This window comes from Scyliorhinus torazame, unplaced genomic scaffold (assembly GCF_047496885.1).
Source record: "Scyliorhinus torazame isolate Kashiwa2021f unplaced genomic scaffold, sScyTor2.1 scaffold_1370, whole genome shotgun sequence".
NCBI classification, from domain to species: domain Eukaryota; kingdom Metazoa; phylum Chordata; class Chondrichthyes; order Carcharhiniformes; family Scyliorhinidae; genus Scyliorhinus; species Scyliorhinus torazame.
This window is the reverse complement of record NW_027309097.1, coordinates 33,101-43,100: the sequence shown is the minus strand read 5'-3', so window position 1 is coordinate 43,100 and position 10,000 is coordinate 33,101. Positions and strand designations below refer to the sequence as shown.

At 51.5% G+C, this 10,000-nt stretch overlaps 1 long non-coding RNA gene across 2 annotated transcripts in view; it reads left to right on the top strand.

Moving 5' to 3' along the window:
- Positions 1 to 10,000, top strand: part of LOC140407244 (uncharacterized) — a 13,368-nt gene that overhangs the window by 1,746 nt on the left and 1,622 nt on the right. Inside the window, exon 1 of one of the 2 annotated variants that reach the window (XR_011939557.1) lies at positions 7,372 to 7,680. The exons of the other annotated variant lie outside the window; for it this stretch is intronic. This is a non-coding gene — a long non-coding RNA (uncharacterized lncRNA). Of the gene's footprint in view, positions 1 to 7,371; positions 7,681 to 10,000 lie in introns of those variants that run through there. 2 annotated transcript variants of the gene reach the window in all.

Below are 10,000 nucleotides of genomic sequence, written 5' to 3'. Positions count from 1 at the left end.
GTAACACTCCCTATCTCTGTAACCTCCTCCTCAAACCTCCCTATCTCTGTAACCTCCTCCGTAACCCTCCATATCTCTGTAACCTCCTCCGTAACCCTCCCTATCGCTGTAACCTCCCCCGTAAACCTCCCTATCTCTGTAACCTCCTCCGTAATCCTCCCTATCTCTGTAACCTCCTTGTCACCCTCCCTGTCTCTGTAACCTTGTCCTCAAACCTCCATATCTCTGTAACCTCCTCCTCAACACTCCCTCTCTCTGTAACCTCGTCCTCAACCGTCCCTCTCTCTGTAACCTCCTCCGTAACCCTCCCTATCTCTGTAACCTCCTCCTCAACCCTCCCTATCTCTGTAACCTCCTCCGTAACCCTCCCTATCTCTGTAACCTCCTCGTCACCCTCCTGTCTCTGTAGCCTCCTCCGTAACCCTCCCTATCTCTGTAACCTCCTCCGCAATCCTCCCTATCTCTGTAACCTCCTCCGTAACCCTCCCTCTCTCTGTAACCTCCTCCGTAACCCTCCCTATCTCTGTTACCTCCTCCGTAACCCTCCCTATCTCTGTAACCTCCTCCGTAACCCTCCCTATCTCTGTAACCTCCTCGTCACCCTCCCTATCTCTGTAACCTCGTCCTAAAACCTCCCTATCTCTGTAACTTCCTCCTCAACCCTCCCTATCTCTGTAACCTCCTCCATAATCCTCACTGTCTCTGTAACCTCCTCAACCCTCCCTATCTCTGTAACCTCCTCCGTAATCCTCACTGTCTCTGTAACCTCGCCCTCAACCCTCCCTATCTCTGTAACCTCCTCCTCAAACCTCCCTATCCCTGTAACCTCCTCCTCAACCCTCCCTATCGCTGTAACCTGCTCCTCAACCCTCCCTCTATCTGTAACCTCCTCCTCAAACCTCCCTATCTCTGTAACCTACTCCGCAACCCTCCCTTTCTCTGTTACCTCCTCCGTCACCCTCCCTATCTCTGTAACCTCCTCCTCAACCCTCCCTCTCTCTGTAACCTCCTCCGCAACCCTCCCTCTCTCTGTAACCTCCTCCGTAACCCTCCCTATCTCTGTAACCTCCTCCGTAACCCTCTCTTTCTCTGTAACCTGCTCCTCAACCCTCCCTATCTCTGTAACCTCCTCCTCAACCCTCCCTATCTCTGTAACCTCCTCCGTAACCCTCCCTATCTCTGTAACCTCCTCCTCAACCCTCCCTATCTCTGTGACCTCCTCCGTAACTCTCCCTATCTCTGTAACCTCCTCCTCAACCCTCCCTATCTCTGTAACCTCCTCCTCAACCCTCCCTATCTCTGTAACCTCCTCCGTAACCCTCCATATCTCTGTAAACTCCTCCTCAACCCTCCTATATCTGGAACCGCCTCCTCAATCCTCCCTATCTCTGTAACCTCCTCTGTAACCCTCCCTATCTATGTAACCTCCTCCGTAACCCTCCCTATCTCTGTAACCTGCTCGTCACCCTCCCTGTCTCTGTAACCTCGTCCTCAAACCTCCCTCTCTCTGTAACCTCCTCCTCAACCCTCCCTATCTCTGTAACCTCCTCCGTAACCCTCCCTATCTCTGTAACCTCCCCCGTAACCCCCCCTATCTCTGTAACCTCCTCCTCAACCCTCCCTGTCTCTGTAACCTCCTCCTCAACCCTCCCTGTCTCTGTAACCTCCTCCTCAACCCTCCCTGTCTCTGTAACCTCGCCCTCAACCCTCCCTATCTCTGTAACCTCCTCCTCAAACCTCCCTATCCCTGTAACCTCCTCCTCAACCCTCCCTATCTCTGTAACCTGCTCCTCAACCCTCCCTATCTCTGTAACCTCCTCCTCAACCCTCCCTCTATCTGTAACCTCCTCCTCAAACCTCCCTATCTCTGTAACCTACTCCGCAACCCTCCCTTTCTCTGTTACCTCCTCCTCAACCCTCCCTATCTCTGTAACCTCCTCCTCAACCCTCCGTATCTCTGTAACCTCCTCCTCAACCCTCCCTCTCTCTGTAACCTCCTCCGCAACCCTCCCTCTCTCTGTAACCTCCTCCGTAACCCTCCCTACCTCTGTAACCTCCTCCGTAACCCTCTCTTTCTCTGTAACCTGCTCCTCAACCCTCCCTATCTCTGTAACCTCCTCCTCAACCCTCCCTATCTTTGTAACCTCCTCCGTAACCCTCCCTATCTCTGTAACCTCCTCCTCAACCCTCCCTATCTCTGTGACCTCCTCCGTAACTCTCCCTATCTCTGTAACCTCCTCCTCAACCCTCCCTATCTCTGTAACCTCCTCCTCAACACTCCCTATCTCTGTAACCTCCTCCGTAACCCTCCATATCTCTGTAAACTCCTCCTCAACCCTCCTATATCTGGAACCGCCTCCTCAATCCTCCCTATCTCTGTAACCTCCTCCGTAACCCTCCCTATCTCTGTAACCTCCTCCGTAACCCTCCCTATCTCTGTAACCTGCTCGTCACCCTCCCTGTCTCTGTAACCTCGTCCTCAAACCTCCCTCTCTCTGTAACCTCCTCCTCAACCCTCCCTATCTCTGTAACCTCCTCCGTAACCCTCCCTATCTCTGTAACCTACCCCGTAACCCCCCCTATCTCTGTAACCTCCTCCTCAACCCTCCCTGTCTCTGTAACCTCCTCCTCAACCCTCCCTATCTCTGTAACCTCCTCCGTAACCCTCCCTCTCTCTGTAACCTCCTCCTCAACCCTCCCTATCTCTGTAACCTCCTCCGTAACCCTCCCTATCTCTGTAACCTCCTCCTCAACCCTCCCTATCTCTGTAACCTCGTCCTCAACCCTCCCTCTCTCTGTAACCTTCTCCGTAATCCTCCCTATCTCTGTAGCCTCCTCCGTAATCCTCCCTATCTCTGTAATCTCCTCCGTAACCCTCCCTATCTCTGTAACCTCCTCCGTAACCCTCCCTATCTCTGTAACCTCCTCCTCAACCCTCCCTATCTCTATAACCTCCTCCGTAATCCTCCCTATCTCTGTAACCTCCTCCGTAATCCTCCCTATCTCTGCAACCTCCTCCGTAACCCTCCCTATCTCTGTAACCTCCTCCGTAACCCTCCCTATCTCTGTAACCTCCTCCGTAAACCTCCCTATCTCTGTAACCTCCTCTGTAACCCTCCCTATCTCTGTAACGTCCTCCGTAATCCTCCCTATCTCTGTAACCTCGTCCTCAACCCTCCCTCTCTCTGTAACCACCTCCGTAACCCTCCCTATCTCTGTAACGTCCTCCGTAATCCTCCCTATCTCTGTAACCTCGTCCTCAACCCTCCCTCTCTCTGTAACCACCTCCGTAACCCTCCCTATCTCTGTAACGTCCTCCGTAATCCTCCCTATCTCTGTAACCTCGTCCTCAACCCTCCCTCTCTCTGTAACCTCCTCCTCAACCCTCCCTATCTCTGTAACCTCCTCCGTAACCCTCCCTATCTCTGTAACCTCCTCCTCAACTCTCCCTATCTCTGTATCCTCCTCCTCAACCTTCCCTATCTCTGTAACCTCCTCCGTAACCCTCCCTATCTCTGTAACGTCCTCCGTAATCCTCCCTATCTCTGTAACCTCGTCCTCAACCCTCCCTATCTCTGTAACCTACTCCGCAACCCTCCCTATCTCTGTAACCTCCTCCTCAACCCTCCAATTCTCTGTAACCTCCTCCTCAACCCTCCCTATCTCTGTAACCTCCTCCTCAACCCTCCCTATCTCTGTAACCTCCTCCTCAACCCTCCCTCTCTCTGTAACCTCCTCCGTAACCCTTCCTATCTCTGTAACCTCCTTCTCAACCCTCCCTATCTCTGTAACCTCCTCCGTAACCCTCCCAATCTCTGTAAACTCCTCCGTAACCCTCCCTATCTCTGTAACCTCCTCCTCAACCCTCCTATCTCTGTAACCTCCTCCTCAACCCTCCCTATCTCTGTAACCTCCTCCTCAACCCTCCCTATCTCTGTAACCTCCTCCTTAACCCTCCCTATCTCTGTAACCTCCTCCGTAATCCTCCCTATCTCTGTAACCTCCTCCTCAACTCTCCCTATCTCTGTAACCTCCTCCTCAACCCTCCCTATCTCTGTAACCTACTCCACAACCCTCCCTATCTCTGTAACCTCCTCCTCAACCCTCCAATTCTCTGTAACCTCCTCCGTAACCCTCCCTATCTCTGTAACCTCCTCCGTAACCCTCCCTATCTCTGTAACCTCCTCCGTAATCCTCCCTATCTCTGTAACCTCCTCCTCAACTCTCCCTATCTCTGTAACCTCCTCCTCAACCCTCCCTATCTCTGTAACATACTCCGCAACCCTCCCTATCTCTGTAACCTCCTCCTCAACCCTCCAATTCTCTGTAACCTCCTCCTCAACCCTCCCTATCTCTGTAACCTCCTCCGTAACCCTCCCTATCTCTGTAACCTCCTCCGTAACCCTCCCTATCTCTGTAACCTCCTCCTCAACCCTCCCTATCTCTGTAACCTCCTCCTCAACCCTCCCTATCTCTGTAACCTCCTCCGTAACCCTCCCAATCTCTGTAACCTCCTCCGTAACCCTCTCTATCTCTGTAACCTCCTCCTCAACCCTCCCTATCTCTGTAACTTCCTCCTCAACCCTCCCTATCTCTGTGACCTCCTCCTTAACCCTCCCTATCTCTGTAACCTCCCCCGTAACACTCCCTACTTCTGTAACCTGCTCCTCAACCCTCCCTATCTCTGTAACCTCATCCGTAACCCTCCCTATCTCTGTAACCTCCTCCGTAACCCTCCCTATCTCTGTAACCTCCTCCTCAACTGTCCCTATCTCTGTAACCTCCTCCGTAACCCCATCTCTGTAACCTCCTCCTCAACCCTCCCTATCTCTGTAACCTCCTCCGCAATCCTCCCTATCTCTGTAACCTCCTCCGTATCCCTTCCTATCTCTGTAACCTCCTCGTCACCCTCCCTGTCTCTGTAACCTCCTCCGTAACCCTCCCTATCTCTGTAACCTCCTCCGTAACCCTCCCTATCTCTGTAACCTCCTCGTCACCCTCCCTATCTCTGTAACCTCCTCCTCAACCCTCCCTATCTCTGTAACCTCCTCCTCAACCCTCCCTATCTCTGTAAGCTCGTCCTCAACCCTCCCTATCTCTGTAACCTCCTCCTCAACCCTCCCTATCTCTGTAACCTCCTCCTCAACCCTCCCTATCTCTGTAAGCTCGTCCTCAACCCTCCCTATCTCTGTAACCTCCTCCTCAACCCTCCCTATCTCTGTAACCTCCTCCTCAACCCTCCCTATCTCTGTAACCTCCTCCGCAATCCTCCCTGTCTCTGTAACCTCCTCCGTACCCCTCCCTATCTCTGTAACCTCCTCCGTAACCCTCCCTATCTCTGTAACCATCTCCTCAACCCTCCCTGTCTCTGTAACCTCCTCCGTAACCCTCCCTATCTCTGTAACCTCCTCCTCAACCCTCCCTCTATCTGTAACCTCCTCCGCAATCCTCCCTATCTCTGTAACCTCGTCCTCAACACTCCCTATCTCTGTAACCTCCTCCTCAAACCTCCCTATCTCTGTACCCTCCTCCTCAACCCTCCCTCTCTCTGTAACCTCCTCCCTCTGTCTGTAACCTCCTCCGTAACCCTCCCTATCTCAGTAACCTCCTCCGTAACCCTCCCTATCTCTGTAACCTCCTCGTCACCCTCCCTATCTCTGTAACCTCCTCCTCAACCCTCCCTATCTCTGTAACCTCCTCCTCAACCCTCCCTATCTCTGTAAGCTCGTCCTCAACCCTCCCTATCTCTGTAACCTCCTCCGTAACCCTCCCTATCTCTGTAACCTCCTCCTCAACCCTCCCTATCTCTGTAACCTCCTCCTCAACCCTCCCTATCTCTCTAACCTCCTCCGTAACCCTCCCTATCTCAGTAATCTCCAGGAGTGAGCCGAAAGTTGCCGCTTTGTTCACTGGGCATCGAGGTGTAGTCCGTCGAGGTGAAATACGGATAGGGATGGATCATGACGGCAAGGCAGCACAGTGGTTAGCACTGCTGCCTCACAGTGCCAGGGTCCCGGGTTCGATTCCGGCTTGGGTCACTGTCTGCGCGGAGTCTGCACGTTCTCCCCGTGTCTACGTGGGTTTCCTCCGGGTGCTCCGGTTTCCTCCCACAAGTCCCGAAAGACGTGCTGTTGGGTGAATTGGACATTCTGAATTCTCCCTCCGTGTACCCGAACAGGCGCCGGAGTGTGGCGACTAGGGGCCTTTGACAGTAACTTCATTGCAGCGTTAATGTGAGCCTACTTGTGAGAATGATCATCTAGCTTTGGGAGGGGTTGCGATTAATCTCCGAGAGAGTTGGGAGAGCTTTGACGCGCCAGCGAGAACTATTTTGAAAGAGGGAGATGTGACATTTTTATAAATGACCTGGAGGAGGGCGTAGAAGGGCGGGTGAGTAAATTCGCAGATGACACTAAAGTCGGTGGAGTTGTGGACAGTGCGGAAGAATGTTACAAGTTATAGAGGGACATAGATAAGCTGCAGCGCTGGGCTGAGAGGTGGCAAATGGAGTTTAATGCAGAAAAGTGTGAGGTGATTCATTTTGGAAGGGACAACAGGAAGACAGAGTACTGGGCTAATGGGAAGATTCTTGGCAGTGTGGATGAGCAGAGAGATCTCGGTGTCCATGTACATAGATCCCTGAAAGTTGCCACCCAGGTTGAGAGGGTTGTTAAGGAGGCGTACGGTGTGTTGGCGTTTATTGGTGAGAGGGATTGAGTTTCGGAGCCATGAGGTCATGTTGCAGCTGTACAAAACTCTGGTGCGGCCGCATTTGGAGTATTGCGTACAGTTCTGGTCACCGCATTATAGGAAGGATGTGGAAGCATTGGAAAGGGTGCAGAGGAGATTTACCAGGATGTTGCCTGGTGTGGAGTGTAGATGTTATGAGGAAAGGCTGAGGGACTTGAGGCTGTTTTTGTTGGAGAGAAGAAGGTTAAGAGGTGACTTAATTGAGGCAGACAAGATGATCAGAGGATTGGATAGGGTGGACAGTGAGAGTCTTTGTCCTCGGATGGTGGTGTCCGGCACGAGGGGACATAGCTTTAAATTGAGGGGCGATAGATATAGGACAGACGTCAGAGGTAGGTTCTTTACTCAGAGAGTAGTAAGGGCGTGGAATGCCCTGCCTGCAACAGTAGTGGACTCGCCAACACTAAGGGCATTCGAATGGTCATTGGATAGACATATGGACGATGAGGGAATGGTGTAGATGGGCTTTAGAGTGGTTTCACAGGTCGGCGCAACATCGAGGGCCGAGGGCCTGTACTGCGCTGTAATGTTCTATGTTCGATGTTCTATGTTCTATGTTCTATGTTCTATGTTCTATGTTTTCTGTTCTATGTTTTCTGTTCTATGTTCTATGTTCTATGTTAGTCTCACGCCTGCCTTCGGGGAAAGTGCTAAAATTCGTTCTTAGGGAGGTCACCGCAGGATTTGGTGAAAGGGAAATTAATCGGTAGAGCTATTCGAGGTTGTAACAAGGAGGGTGGATCATGGGCAACCAGTAGATGTGGTATATTTAGATTTCCGAAATGGCACTCGATCAGGATGATATATTGGATGGAGGATTGGAAAAACAGTAACGAGTAAAGTGTCGCAGAGATCAGTGCCGGGGTCTTAATGATTCATGTCGGGACGAAGGCTATGGTTGTTGCATTTGCAACAAAGAGAGGTTTGGATGTGAGTGGGCAGGTAGAGTATAACATATTATATAGTATAATATGCAAAGAACAACACAGACAGGAACAGGCCCTTCGGCCCTCCAAGCCTGTACCGGTTGTGATACCACCCTTGGCCAAAACCCTCAGTGCTCCCAGTGCCGTATCCCTCTGTACCCATCCTATCCGTGTGTTTGTCAAGATGCCTTTTGGACGCCGTTAATGTATCTGCTTTCACAACCTCCCCTGGCAACGCGTTCCAGACACTCACCGCCCTCTGTGTAGAAAAAACGCGCCTCACACATCTCCTCTAAACTTTGCTCCATGGACATTAAACCTGTGCCCCCTGGCGACTGACCCCTCCACCCTGGGAAAGAGTGCCTGCCCATCCACTCTATCCATGCCCCTCATAATCTTGTAGACCTCTATGAGGTCATCCCTCAACCTCCGTCTTTCTAATGAAAACAGTCCGAGTCTATCCACATAGCTAACAGTCCGAGTCTATCCACATAGTCTATCCACCCTCCAGACCAGGCAACATCCTGGTAAATCTCTTCTGCACCCTCTCCAAAGCCCCCACATCCTTCTGGTAGTGTGGCGACCAGAATTGAACACTATACTCCAAGTGTGGCCTAACTAAGGTTCTGTACAGCTGCAACATGACTTGCCAATTCTTATACTCAATGCCCCGGCTGATGAAGGCAAGCATGCCATGTGCCTTCTTGACTACCTTCTCCACCTGTGTCGCCCCTTTCAGTGACCTGTGGACCTGTACACCTAGATCTCTCTGACTGTCAATATTAGAGTTTTGCCATTTACGATTTATTTCTCCTCCACCTACCTCACATTTGTCCGGATTAAACTACATTTGCCATTTCTCTGCCCAAGTCTCCAACCTATCCCTGTCCTGCTGTATCCTCTGACAATCCTCAACACTATCTGTCACTCCACCAACCTTTGTGTCATCCACAAACTTACTAAACAGACCAGCTACGTTTTCCTCCAAATCGTTTATGTACAGGGTGTACGAGCTAGATGGATAAAGAACAGGCTGGGCAACAGGAGACAGAGAGCAGTGGTGGAAGGGAGTGTCTCAAAATGGAGAGCGGTGACTAGTGGTGTTCCACAGGGATCCGTGCTTGGACCACTGTTGTTTGTGATATACATAAATGGTCTGGACGAAGGTATAGGTGGTCTGATTAGCAAGTTTGCAGATGATACTAAGATTGGTGGAGTTGCAGATAGCGAGGAGAATACAGCAAAATATAAATAGATTGGAGAGTTGGGCAGAGAAGTGGCAGATGGAGTTCAATCCAGGCAAATGCGAGGTGGTGCATTTTGGAAGATCTAATTCAAGAGCGGACTGTACGGTCAATGGAAGAGTCCTGGGGAAAATTGATGCACAGAGAGATCTGGGAGTTCAGGTCCATTGTACCCTGAAGGTGGCAACGCAGGTCGATAGAGTGGTCAAGAAGGCATACAGCATGCTTGCCTTCATCGGACGGGGTATTGAGTACAAGAGTCGGCAGGTCATGTTACAGTTGTCTAGGACTTTGGTGAGGCCACATTTGGAATACTGCGTGCAGTTCTGGTCGCCACATTACCAGAAGGATGTGGATGCTTTAGAGAGGGTGCAGAGGAGGTTCACCAGGATGTTGCCTGGTACGGAGGGTTCGCTACGAAGAGAGGTTGAGTAGATTAGGACTGTTTTTCGTTGGAAAGACGGAGGTCGAGGGGGGACCTGATTGAGGTCCACAAAATTATGAGAGGTCTGGACAGGGTGGATCGCAACAAGCTTTTTCCAAGAGTGGGGGTGTCGATTACAAGGGGTCCTGATTTCAAGGTGAGAGGGGGAAAGTTTAAGGGAGCTGTGCGTGGAAAGTTTTTTACGCAGAGGGTGGTGGGTGGCTGGAATGCTTTGCCAGCGGAGGTGGTAGAGGCGGGCACGATAGCATCATTCAAGATGCATCTGGACAGATATATGAACGGGCGGGGAACAGAGGGAAGTAGATCCTTGGAAAATAGGCGACAGGTTTAGATAAAGGATCTGGGATCGGCGCAGGCTGGGAGGGCCGAAGGGCCTGTTCCTGTGCTGTAATTGTTCTTTGTTCTTTGTACACCACAAACAGCAGAGGCCCCAGCACCGATCCCTGTGGAACACCACTAGTCACAACCGTCCATTCAGAAAAACACCCTTCCATTGCTACTCTCTGTGACCGAGCCAGTTCTGTATCCACCTTACCGTCTCACCTCTGATCCCGTGTGACATCACCTATTGTACCAGTCTGCCATGGGGGACCTAGTCAAAGGCTTTACCGAAGTCCATGTAAACCACATCCACC